Genomic DNA, 12,804 nt, shown 5'->3' on the forward strand with positions numbered 1-12,804 from the left:
ATGTCATGGGCCACATTCCCAGGAGGAGTTCAGGATTAGAGCTAGTAGCTGACTGAGCTGAGGTTCAGGGCTTGGTTTCAGCCCTAAGGTGAAAGCAGGGATTCAGGGGCCTGCGTGTGTAAAAGGCTGGTCAATTGGAGACCAGAAAGGAATTAGAAGTCTTTGCTCACACAGATGCCCTTTTCACTTAACATTACTTTATTGAGCATCAGTCTTGCACCAGATACCATGTCAAATGCCTGGGATGTAAAACCAAGTAAAACACATTATTTCCCTTTCATTGCTTACATTGTTGTTAGGGAGGCAGGGAAAAGTTTATGAATACATTTTGCAATGAGCTCTTTTGTAAAGGTCAAAGATGCCTTAGACAGGAGGGAATGCTAACCACTGCCAGGGTCGAACTGTGAAACGACAGGAAAGCTTAACAAATGCAGTGATCCCTGAGGTCTGTCTCAGAGCATGAGTGCAAGTTTTCCAAGACGGGGATGGGGAAGTCAGCTGGACAGAGAAAATAGCTCACGGAAAGGCACAGTGGTGAAGAAAAGGATGTTGCTTTCAGAAAACTAGATGTCTTAGTTTGAGCTACTGTAGACTGGGTGGCTTAAACACAAACATTTATTTTTCACAGTTCTGGAGACTGGAAATCTGAGATCAGGGTACCGGTGTGGTCGGGTTCTGGTGAGGTCCCTCTTCTTAGTTTACAGATGGCCATCTTCTTGCTGTGTCCTCCTGTGGTAAACAGTATCTCTTCTTATAGGGGCACTAATCCCACTCATGAGAGATTTGTTTTTATGACCTAATCACCTCCCAAAGGTCACACCTCCAAATACCACTATACTGGGGATAAGAGTTTCAACATATGAATTTGGGGGGATGCAAACATTTAGTTCATAGGACTATAAGAACTTATGTATAGGCCAAAGGGTCTAATCAGGGTTCCTGAATGCCACACACAGGAGCCTGGACTCTGTTGCACATGTAGAGTTTGGCTGAAGCAAGGAGAAGGTGAGGTCATGGTATTCTGCAGGCTCCAACATGCTCAGGTTGGAAGTGCCTACAGGCCTCGTCTGATACCAGCTTCTCCATGTGCTATACAATAATAGCCTAGTGTTTCTCATAGGGGGCATACAGCCCAAGAGTCCAGTCTCTTGTGGGGACATTAGCCATGACCAGAACTGATCTTTTTATATCCCTCTAATCAAAATCACTTACATGGTTTGCAAGGTGATAAGAGTTTCTCCCACTATTTAGCTGTTTAGATTCACGCCATTCAGAGGTGTGCTCTGGGAGAGCTATAGGCTAATAAGGAGGATACCAGGCCAAGCTGCTAGGGAAAATCTCCTTTCTCATTTCAAACGCTTGTAAAAGCCAAATTTAAAAAGAAATTTCAGTGTATAGAGATGTTTAACCCTCTGCCTCCCACCAAGAAGGCAATACCCAAAAACAAAATAAGGATAAGTAATTCAAAGCCAATGGTGCATGGGACTTGAAGCCACTCGGCAGGCTCGTGGGGGAACCAGGGAATGGCATAGGCTCCAACGGCTGGGGGCTAGGGTCCCACTGCTGCCCACAGAAGAGACTCCTGTCCTTGGCAAATGAAGCTACTGTCTTCCAAGGACCAGTGCGGAAAAAAAGTTGGCCCGGCCACTTTCACAAGCAGGTGTGAGTTCTGAATCCAGGCTTCTAATGTGATATGGTGACACCAAGCCAAAAAAAAATTAGGCTGGGTGTGGTGGTTCACGCCTGTAATCCCAGTACTTTGGGAGGCCGAGGCAGGTGGATGAAGAGGTCAGGAGATAAAGACCAGCCTGGCCAACATGGTGAAACCCCTTCTCTACTAAAAATACAAAAATTAGCCGGGCGTGGTGGCACATGCCAGTAATCCCAGCTACTCCGGAGGCTGAGGTAGGAGAATCGCTTGAACCTGGGTTGCAGAGGTTGCAGTGAGCCAACATCACACCACTGCACTCCAGCCTGGGCAACAAGAGCAAAACACCATCTCAAAAAAAAAAAAAAATTAAAACGAAAGCTCCTGATTTAATGAAACCCATAGGTCCTCCAGCTCAGGCAAATTCAAAACTGCCTGCCAGTGATTCTGACACAACTCCCGTTCAATAGTCTAATATGACAGGCGAGATTCGAAGATCAATAGCTATCAACTTAGAATCACAAAACCTGCAACAAAATGAGGAAAATAATGACACCTTTAGACAATAAGATGCAACCTCTGAAAGAAGAAAATTTAACATAGAAGACTGGCATACAGAAATAAAAAGAACAAATTGTTGTTAACTGTAAACTAGCATTGATTGACTATAAAAACTAAAATGACTTTTGAGAGAGGTAAACAGGTGAGGCTAAAATAATGGTGAACAATAACATGGAAAATGGGTAAGATCTGAATCTTATATGTTGCTGCAACAGACATACTTGATGAAAAATAACAGACAGTTGAGAATATAGTTGTAGGAAAGTATGTATTATACAAACACTAATAAAAATCTTTTATAGTAATAAAATCTATTCAGGATAAAGAGCATCAAGAGATATAAACAGGAATACTCTATAAAAGTGATGCTTATCCCCAGAGATACATAGAAAATGTGAAATTGCGTGCCCAAAAAAACAGAAATGGGTATTGAAATGAAAGCCTCATGGAATTAAAAGCTGAAATTGACAGATCTGCAGTCCCAAAAGAATATTTCAATTCACACCTCTCAGAAGCTGACAGATGAAATACACAAAAAATTAGTAGGATAGTAAAAAATTTGAATGACACTTTGTTCTATATGTCTGTGTGTGTGTGTTTGTGCACATGTATATAATTGTAGTATACATGAATACATATGTATGTATATGTAATATGTTATACATACCACACACATATATTAATATATAAATATATTTTACCTAAATATACATATCTATACATAACAATTACACATGCACAGTTTATATACATACATATACATCTTAACCAACAAATAGAAACCATTATATTCAAGTCCATACGTAACTTTTAAAATAAATATTAACCACATATTAGACCATAAAAAAATTTTGATAAACTGAAAGTATTAATATCATACACTTTATATGCTCTGATCACAATTCTGTTAAACTAAAAATGAACAATAAAGTCATAGTTAAAATACTTTACAAAAAGACATTTAGAATAAACACACATCCATACACACACAAATCCCAAGGGAAATACTCTAGAAATGTGTAAGAAAATATGACAGTCTAAATAGTTTTAAAATAGAAAATTTCTTAAGACAAAAAGAACCCAAGTCACAAATGAAAAGGTAAATAACTTAAATAAATCGAATGAAAAGCATCTCTCTCAAAAGAAAAACAAAGGAAAGAAGAGAAAGAAAGAAACACATTATAATCAAATTTAAAAGACGAGGCTGGGAGAATGTATTTACAACACATGTAGCAGATTCAAGATCGTATCCATGCTTCAGAAAGAATTTTTGTACAACCATCAGAAAAGGAGAAAGAGACTGGGCACAGTGGCTCATGCCTGTAATCCCAGGCATTATTCCCATTTTGGGAGGCTGATGCTGGTGGATTACCTGAGGTCAGGAGTTCGAGACAAGCCTGGCCAAGATGGAGAAACCCCGTCTCTATTAAAAATACAAAAATTAGCTGGACGTGATGGTGCATGCCTGTAATCCCAGCAACTTGGGAGGCTGAGGCAGGAGAATTGTTTGAACTCAGGAGGTGGAGGCTGTAGTGAGCTGAGATCTTGCCACTGTACTCCAGCCTGGGCGACAGAGCGAGACTCTGTCTAAAAAAATTAAAATTAAAAAAAGAAAAGGAGAAATAAAGTGATATTATAATTTGTTCATTGGGACAAATGTGTATATTAAAACATTTTTTAAAAACTTCATGATACTTTTAGGAAGGAAAATAGAGAAACGACTTATGGGAGGAATAAACTTCAACTTCATACTTAATCTCCTATTCCTTTAATAGAAAGTGCTTGAAATAAAAATTGGCAAAATGTTAATATTTGTTAATTTTGGTACACAAGTAAATTTTACATTTTTTGTACTTTTTGTACTTTACTAAGTAATTCAGAATTTTAAGATTGTCAAGGAAACTATAAATGCACTAATTAAGTGGTTAATATTTGTGTATGTGTGTGTGTGTTTCTTTATTGCTAGATTTCATGCCAGTATTTTTTCCAAAGCAAGATTGACACATGATCCTTCAAATAAATGAACATTTCCATTTTAATTGACTATATTAGTCCTAATAAGTTAACATGTTAATGTGTGCTTTATGTACATAATTCTTCAGTTACAGGCAATAAATTACTGTTATGTTTTTACCACGTGCAATGCACAATCATAAGAAAATCAGGAGGTGGAATTTCATAACGGGCATATGCAAGATTGAAGAAAAAGGACAAATACAAAAAATAACTAGGGCACAAATCATCATGACAGAGTAACCAATACCCCACTTTTTTCAAAAGAAAAGATTACTAGTGTGACAAGATTGCAAAATAAGTTCATTCCTTAGGTAAAATTGTGAAGAAGAGGAAGTGTGCATTGCTATTTGTGCAAATAAGGCACGTTGGGTAGTAAGTAACAGAACACACACCTCAAATTGGCTTCAAATAGTGACGGCAAGCATTATTTACATCACAGAGGGGCAGACAATGCAGTGGCTGATCAGAGCTTTCCTGATACCATCATGCTTTTTAGAGGCTCTGCTCTGCCAGCCTGGGAGTCATCCTCACCCTCAGGCTGGTAGACTCCAGTCTCTTAGGTCAGTATTGGATTACAGACCCATTCCTGAACCAGTCACACACAGGTGGCGAAACTGCTATGATTGGTTTAGACATAGAGACTGGAATGGTTGCTGGTGAGTCCCATTATTTCTGCCATGGTCTTCCTGGGGTTGTTTTTTTCCCCTATTTTTCCTTGTGTTTATGCTCTTTCATTTGCTCAATGCCTTGTTTTTCTTCTTGCTATTAAAATTGAGGCACAGATTCCCATGCCAGTTTATATTCACATTTTAATTTGTGTCTTGTCAACAAAAGCGTATTTGGAAAATATACTAATGGATGTCCAGCTTCAGTTACCAAGGTAGAATTGAGAAGTACTAGATAGTGAGGTTTGAAGTTATCTGATTTTCCTCCCATTCTTCCTTCCTCTGTCATTCTCTTGTAAGTAATATCATTGCAGAAAACTTGAGAAATACATATGCAAAGAAAAAGTAGAATTGCCCGTAATGTCACCACTCAGAGAGAGATGCTTTATATTTCAATCTGTGTTCTTACAATAAATTAAACCTTGGGAAATTCTGTATAAAACTTATTTAGAGAATTATGTTTGATGTTGATGAAAAAAGGCAAACTCTGTAAAATATTTAAAGAGGTTATCTGAGCCAATATGACTGACCATGGCTTGGGGTACAACCTCAAGAGGTCCTGAGAAAATGTTTCTGCGATGGTTGGGTTATAGCTTGGTTTTATACATTTTAGGGAAACTGAAGTTACAGGCAAAGACATAAATTAATACATGTAACGTGTACATTGGTTCAGCCCAGAAAGTGCAGGTTGGCAATTGGTGGGGGTGGGGCTTATAGGTCATAGGTAATTTCAAAGATTTTCTGACTGGCAATTGCTTGAAAGAGCTAAGCTTTGTCGAAAAAGTTGAATTCAGTAGAAAGAAATGCTTGAGTTAAGATGGGGAAGGTTGTAGAAGCCAAGGTTCTTGTTACGTAGATGAAACCTCTAAGCAGCAGGCTTCAGAGAGAAAGGATGGTAAATGCCTTTCTTTGGACATTAAAAGGTTTTCAAATCTCAGTTAAATCTCTTCTGGATCCAGTAAAGACCTAGTAAGAGGAGATTCTATACAGAGGCTAATTTCTGCCATAAGAGAGGGTTTTGCAGGGCCATTTAAAAATATGTTAGAAAGGACAGGTGAGGTGGCTCATGCCTTTAATCCCAGCACTTTGGGAGGCCCAGGTGGGTAAATCACTAGGTCAGGAGCTCGAGACGAGCCTGGCCAACATGGTGAAACCCCGTCTCTATTAAAAATACAAAAAATTAGCTGGGCATGGTGGCGGGTGCCCGTAATCCCAGCTACTTGGGAGGCTGAGCCAGGAGACTCACTTGAACCCAGGGGACGGAGGTTGCAGTGAGCCAAGATTGCGCCACTGCACTCCAGCCTGGGCAACAGTGCAAGACTCAAAAAAAAAAAAAAAAAAAAAAGAAAGAAATATATGTCATATATGTCAGAGAACTGTATTTTGGGGTAAATTATTTTGATTTCCTTTAGGGCTTGTGACGTGTCATGTGATGCTATCCCAGATTCAGGTTAGAATTTGGTATCTTGTTGCCACGAAGAGTCTGTTTTAGCGGTTATATGATCTCTATTTTAATGTTAATGCTGGTCAGTTGTGCCTAAATTCCAAAAGCGAGGGGGTATAATGAGGTATGTCTGAGCTTTTTTCCCATCATGGTCAGGAGTTCAGTTTTTCAGGTTCCCCTTGGCCCAGAGGGGTCCATTCAGTCATTTGGGGGATGTAGGATTTTATTTTTGGTTTACAATGTATATTGGTTTTCTACATTCTTGCAGAACTAGAGAAGAGAATTGAAGCTTCTCCTAAATGCTCGATTTGATATTTTCTTCCTGCCTCGCATGCCTTTCGCCCCTGCTTTAAGAAACATGTTTGTGCCTGTCTGTTGAGACAGCACTAAATTCTGCGTGAACAAACATCCAAACTCCATGGGATTAGGGTTTGCTCCATAGTCTGGCTTTATTTCAACCCTGAGGTCTTAAATTGGAAAAGCAACCAGGGCTCACAGGCACTGACTCACCTTAGAGACTCTTGCAGAACTTCTGCTCCTGAAACCCAGAGACAAAGAGAGGTGTGACTGGGAAAGAATGCTTCCCCTGACAAGAGTCGTGATGGAAACTCTTAAGTCATGAGCTTCATTCTTTGGGCTAATAGCACCTGACTCTGCCAAAGCCCAATCTTTCTTCAAAGCAGAAGATCCAGGATCCGTGAGCTGTGAAAGTGACACTGAAAAATTATTGTGAGTTGAACATTTGGCTGCCATATAGATTTTATCTTTTTCACACTGTTCTCCCCCACCACCGTCTTTGCCATCATTTACCAAGGGAGGAAGCCAGTGTTGCTATGCTTGGCCTTGCAAACATCTCTCCTTGCAACCATTGTTCTGAATGTGTGGATTGAAGGTAAAGCCAGTCAGCTCCAACTGCTAGTGGCTCCCAGGAAGACTGGCCCCTTCATTACACATCCCTGCCATTGTCATCCATAGAATGATTTAAAACTCTCTTTCTCACTTCTCACTTTGGATTATTTTCCCAGAAAGCTACTTTTTGATATGTGAATGACCCTTAAATAATATCTAGTGAGTGGAAAAGATTAAATAGATTTCTTCATGGTCAGAGTTGCCAAAGCTTGGGTAGATATGCCTTGAATTCCCTGCCTTGTTCCGGACAGATGCCATGATGCTTATGCCAGCAACAGCATCTAATGGGTAGAAACTTTAGTTACATAAAGCCACTTAGCCATGGGCTTGATTTCTTGTTCACTGACTGTGTAGATAATGGATATCTTTCTTAGTCTCTTTTAGCTATTGTATTAGTCAGGGTTCTCTAGAGGGAAATAATTAATAGGATAGGTGTATATTTGAAAAGGAGTTTATTAAGGAGTATTGACTCACACAATCACAAGATGAAGTCCCACAATAGGCCATCTGCAAGCTGAGGAGCAAGGAAGCCAGTACGAATCCCAAAACCTCAAAAGGAGGGAAGCCAACAGTTCGGCCTTTAGTCTGTGGCTGAAGGTCCTTGAGCCTGTGGCAAACCACTGTTATAAATACAAGAGTCCAAAAGCTGAAGAACTTTGAGTCCAAAGTTTGAGGGCAGGAAGCATTCAGCATGGGAGAAAGATGAAGGCTGGAAGACTCAATCAATCTAGTCCTTCCACGTTCTTCTGCCTCCTTTATTCTAGCTGTGCTGGCAGCTGATTAGATGGTGCCCACCCAGATTGAGAGTGGGTCTGCCTCTTCCAGTCCACTGACTCAAATGTTAATCTCCTTTGTCAGCACCCTCGCAGACACACCCAGGAGCAATATTTTGCATTCTTCAATCCAATCAAGCTGACACTCAGTATTAACTATCGCAACCATTATTCTTTGATCTGTAAAATGGCAGTCAGAACACTTAGCAAATAGATTTGTGTGAAGTTTAAATAAAATGACAAAATCAAATACCCACAATTATAGAGCCTAGTATGCAGTTAGTAAATATTAATTTCCCCACTACCTATCTCTCTGTGATTCAATATCCATAGCTGTTATCCACAAAGAGAGGACAAAAGCTTGTAATGTTAACATAGTTCACAAACTAATGGGTTAGGAGGCTAAGATAAGACAAATCTTAAATTTTTTCTTGCTCCAAGATTTAAAAATTGTTCATTCAACAGACTTAAAATACAGCAAAAATACACCAGTGGCACTCAAAGATAGAAAGAGTGGTTGGATGCTGCCTCTGTGGCCATTGAAAGAGAAGCTAGGTTTTCTAGAATATACAGTTCTGTAAGGTGTCACAAAAGGGAGTTCTTAATTTTACAGCCCATGAAAGCATAAAAAGTGACCAGAAACATCGGCAAAATTCTGAAAACAACATCTCATTGCTGTTTCTGTTTGGAGATGTGTAGATGTTGACAACAAAAATATCCATGAAAGTACAAGCCTCCCAGCTCCATCACACACCCAAGACTCACTGGAAGTGAGGGGAACCTTTGAGGTTGGCCTTAAAGTCACACAGGGTTGGGTATAACACTAAGTAAGAGTAGGTCAACACTGGTTTAATAAAACCTCAGAGAAGGGTAGAAATCCACATATCAAGTCTCCTCCATGCTGCCTTCAGACTGTTGCTAAGTGAAGATTAATAAGATTAATATTAAATAAGAATAGGTTTACGGTAAAGCTCTGAACATTAAGTATAAGCAAGATTGGTTTTTTCTAGAACGAGCTTTTGGGTTTATCGATTTGCCCCTATTGTTTTTCTGTTTTCAATTTCATATATTTTTTGCTCTAAATTTACTATTTCTTTTATTCTGCTTCTTTTAGGTTCAAATTGCTCTCTAGTTTTTTCAGGTGGAAGCTTAGATTATTGATTTAAGATTCTTCTTTTCTAATATATGCATTTAATGTTTTAAATTTCCCTCTTTTGCTGCATCCCACAGATTTTAATAGGTTGTATTTCCATTTTCATTAAGTCAAAACATTTTAAAATTTTTCTTGAGACTTCTTTGACTATATTACTTAGGCAGATTTTCAAGTATTTGGATATTTTACAGCTATATTTCTAGTATTGATTTTTAGTTTAATTCCATTGTGGTCTGGAAACATGCTTTGTATGACTTCTGCTATTTAAAATTTGCTAAAGTGTGGTCTATCTTGTAGAATGTTCCATATGAGCTTGAGAACAATGTGTATTCTGCTGTTTTTAGATTCAGATTAAGTTGATTGACAGTGATGTTCAGCTCAACTATATTCTGACTAATGTTCTATGTGCTTGATCGATTAATTACTGAATTAGGGATGCTTAAGTCTCTGACTACAATAGTGGATTTTTGTATTTCACCTTGCATTTCTGTCTATTTTGCCTCACATATTTTGATGCTCTGTTGTTAGAAACATACATATTAAGGGCCATTATTACATTTTCTTGGAGAATTGGCTTATTACTGATGGCTTTGTTATTTAATGTTCCTCTTCATCCCTGAAATTTTTTTTTCTCTGAACTCTGCTTTGTTTGAAATTAATACAGCTACCCCAACCTTCTTTTGATTGCTGTTAGAATGGTATATATTTTTCCATCTCTCTCTCTCTCTCTCTCTCTCTCTCTCTCTCTCTAACCTATCTGTGTCTTTATATTTAAAGTGGGTTTCTTTCTTTTCTTTTTTCTTTTTTTTTTTTTTTTTTGAGATGGAGTCTTGCTCTGTTGCCCAGGCTGGAGTGCAGTGGCATGATCTCGGCTCACTGCAATCTCCACCTCCTGGGTTCACACCATTCTCCTGCCTCAGCCTCTGGAGTAGCTGGGACTACAGGTGCCCACTACCACGCCAAGCTAATTTTTTGTATTTTTAGTAGAGACAGGGTTTCACCATGTTAGCCAGGATTGTCTCGATCTCCTGACCTCGTGATCCTCCCACCTCGGCCTCCCAAAGTGCTGGGATTATAGGCATGAGCCACTGCACCTGGCCCTGTCTTTTCTTTTTTAAGACAGGGTCTCACTCATTGCCCAGGCTGGAGGGCAGTGTCATGATCTCGACTCACTGCAACCTCTGCCTCCTGGGTTCAAGTAATCCTCCTTCCTCAGTCTCCTCAGTAACTGGGACTACAAGCATGCACTACCATGCCAGACTAATTTTTGTATTTTTAAGTAGAGGCAGGGTTTTGCCATGTTGGCCAGGCTTAAAGTGGATTTCTCATGGACAAGGTATAGTTGGGTCTTGTATTTTTATATTTGGATTAATATCTACTATGTTTGTAACTGTTTTCTATTCATTGCATTTTCCTTTATTCTCTGCCTTTTATAATTTTATTTATTTAGTTATTATTTTTAGGTCATTTTCTTTTAAAGGCAGGGTCTCACTCTGTCACTCAAACTGGAATACAGTGGTGTGATCATAGCTCATTGTAACCTCAAACTCCTGGGCTCAAATGATCCTCCAACCTCAGCCTCCTGAGTAATTTGGACTACAGGTGTGCACCACTGTACCCAGCTAATTTTTTAGCTTTTTGTAGATATGGGATTTTGCTATGTTGTCCAAGCTGGTTTCAAACTCCTGGCGTCAAGTGATTCTCCAGCCTCAGCTTCTCAAAGTGCTGGAATTATATGTGTGAGCCACCATGCCTAGGTTCTGGTTTTAATTAGGTATTTTATATGATTCCATTTTATCTCCTATTTTAACGTATGCATTTTACTTTTTTTAAAAAATTTACTTGTTGTCCTAGAACTTGGAATATATATTTTTAATTAATCAAAGCCCATTTTAAAATAACATTATATTGCTTCATTTAAAGTATAGTCAACTTTTAACAAAGTATTCCCAATTCCATCTCTTATAACCTCATTATCATTCCTTTTCCTTATCCATATGTTACAATCTCCTAATGAATTGCTACTAATGTACTTTAGGCAGAGCATTATATTTTATATATATTAAGAACAAGAAAAATAAAGGACTTGATTCTATAATAGATTCATTTATTTCTCCTCCAATATTCTTTCTTTCTTTATATAGATATGGGTTTCTCATATATATGTCATTTTTCTTCTTCCTGACAAACATCTTTTAATATTTCTTTCAGGTTTGTTGTCAATAAATTTTCTCAGTTTTTGTTTTCCTATTTATCCTTCACTTATAAAGGATAATTTTCCTGGATACAAAATTTTAAGTTGGTAAATTTTGTTATTGAACATTAAATATTTCACCCCATTCTCTTCTTTTGTACATGATTTCTGATGAGAATTCTGCTGTAACTCTTATCCTTTTTTTTTCTATAGGTAAGCCTTTTTTTTCCCTTGTCTTCTTTCACTATGTCCTCTTTGTCTTTGGTTTGCTGCTGTTTAGATATGACATGGCTAACTGTAGGTGTTTTGTTGTTTTGTCTTATTTTGTTTTTTTTGTCTGGTACTTATCGGGCTTTGTATTTTGCATCTGTGGTTTAGTATTTGTCATTAATTTTGGAGAGTTCCCAGCCATTATTACTTCAAACAATTACTTACTGTTTTGCTCTGTTCTCACTTTCCTATCTTCTAGTATGCCAAATCTGCATATGTCATACCCACAATTCTTGAATTTTTTCACTTTTAAAATATTATTATTCATTTCTCTCCCTATGTTTTTGTTTGGGGAGCTTGTATTGACTGTAGTCAAGCTCATAGATTCTTTCTTTAGCTTTGCCCAGTCTACTGATAAGTCCATTAAAGGTATCGCTCATTTCTGTTGTACACATTTTTATTTCCAGCATTTAAAAAAATTATTGCTTAGAGTTTCTATTATTCAGCTTATATTATTCACTTGTTTTTCACATTATCTAATTTTTCTATTACAAACCTTATCATATAAATCACAGTTTAAAATTTTCTTGTCTCATAATACTAGCATTTTTGTCATATTGAATGTAGTAATGTGGATTGATTCTTTTCCTCTTCAAATTGTGTTATCTCTTACATTCCAACATGATTTATAAGTTTTTGTTAAAAGCTGAACACCACATACTGCATAATGGAAACTGAGATAAGTATGATTTTAATGTATGGTTTTAAGTTAGTTTGGGTCGGCGTTGGACAATGTTTAGTGTTTGATATAGGTGTAGATGCCAGAGATTTCAAATCCCTCTAGGGTCCTTATTTTTGTCTCCCTTTTTGACTTTGAGTGCCTTGAGGACTGCTACTCAGAGAGGGTCTATCTGAATCTTGCAGCTTTTTCAGGTTTAATCCACTATTATATGGGAACCCTGTTGATATGGTAATAAGATGTTGGGGAGGGAAGATATTCTATAATTTTATTATTAAATCTCACTATTTTAACAGGGAGAGTTCTACATGTTAGTATGGAGTAAATAAAAATAAAATTAATTATGGAATAAAGTAAAATAAAAGCAAGATGTGTAAGAGTATATAGGGCAGGCTAACTTTTGTTTAAAAAGTATAGGTACATTTTAGAAATATAGTTACCTATATTTTCAGAACAAATTAATGAAAGGATAAACATAAACCTAAGTAAAAT

The 12,804-nt window shown here is 37.7% G+C and overlaps 1 long non-coding RNA gene across 1 annotated transcript in view; it reads left to right on the forward strand.

Annotated features, from left to right (window-relative positions):
• The first annotated feature begins 4,728 nt into the window (after window positions 1-4,728).
• The window catches only part of LOC129050209 (uncharacterized), a 54,451-nt gene continuing 46,375 nt past the window's right edge, over window positions 4,729-12,804 (forward strand). Inside the window, exon 1 of the long non-coding RNA XR_008513794.1 lies at window positions 4,729-4,881. This is a non-coding gene — a long non-coding RNA (uncharacterized LOC129050209). The remainder of the gene's footprint in view (window positions 4,882-12,804) is intronic.

This window comes from Pongo abelii, chromosome 16, assembly GCF_028885655.2.
Source record: "Pongo abelii isolate AG06213 chromosome 16, NHGRI_mPonAbe1-v2.0_pri, whole genome shotgun sequence".
In the NCBI taxonomy this organism is placed as follows: domain Eukaryota; kingdom Metazoa; phylum Chordata; class Mammalia; order Primates; family Hominidae; genus Pongo; species Pongo abelii.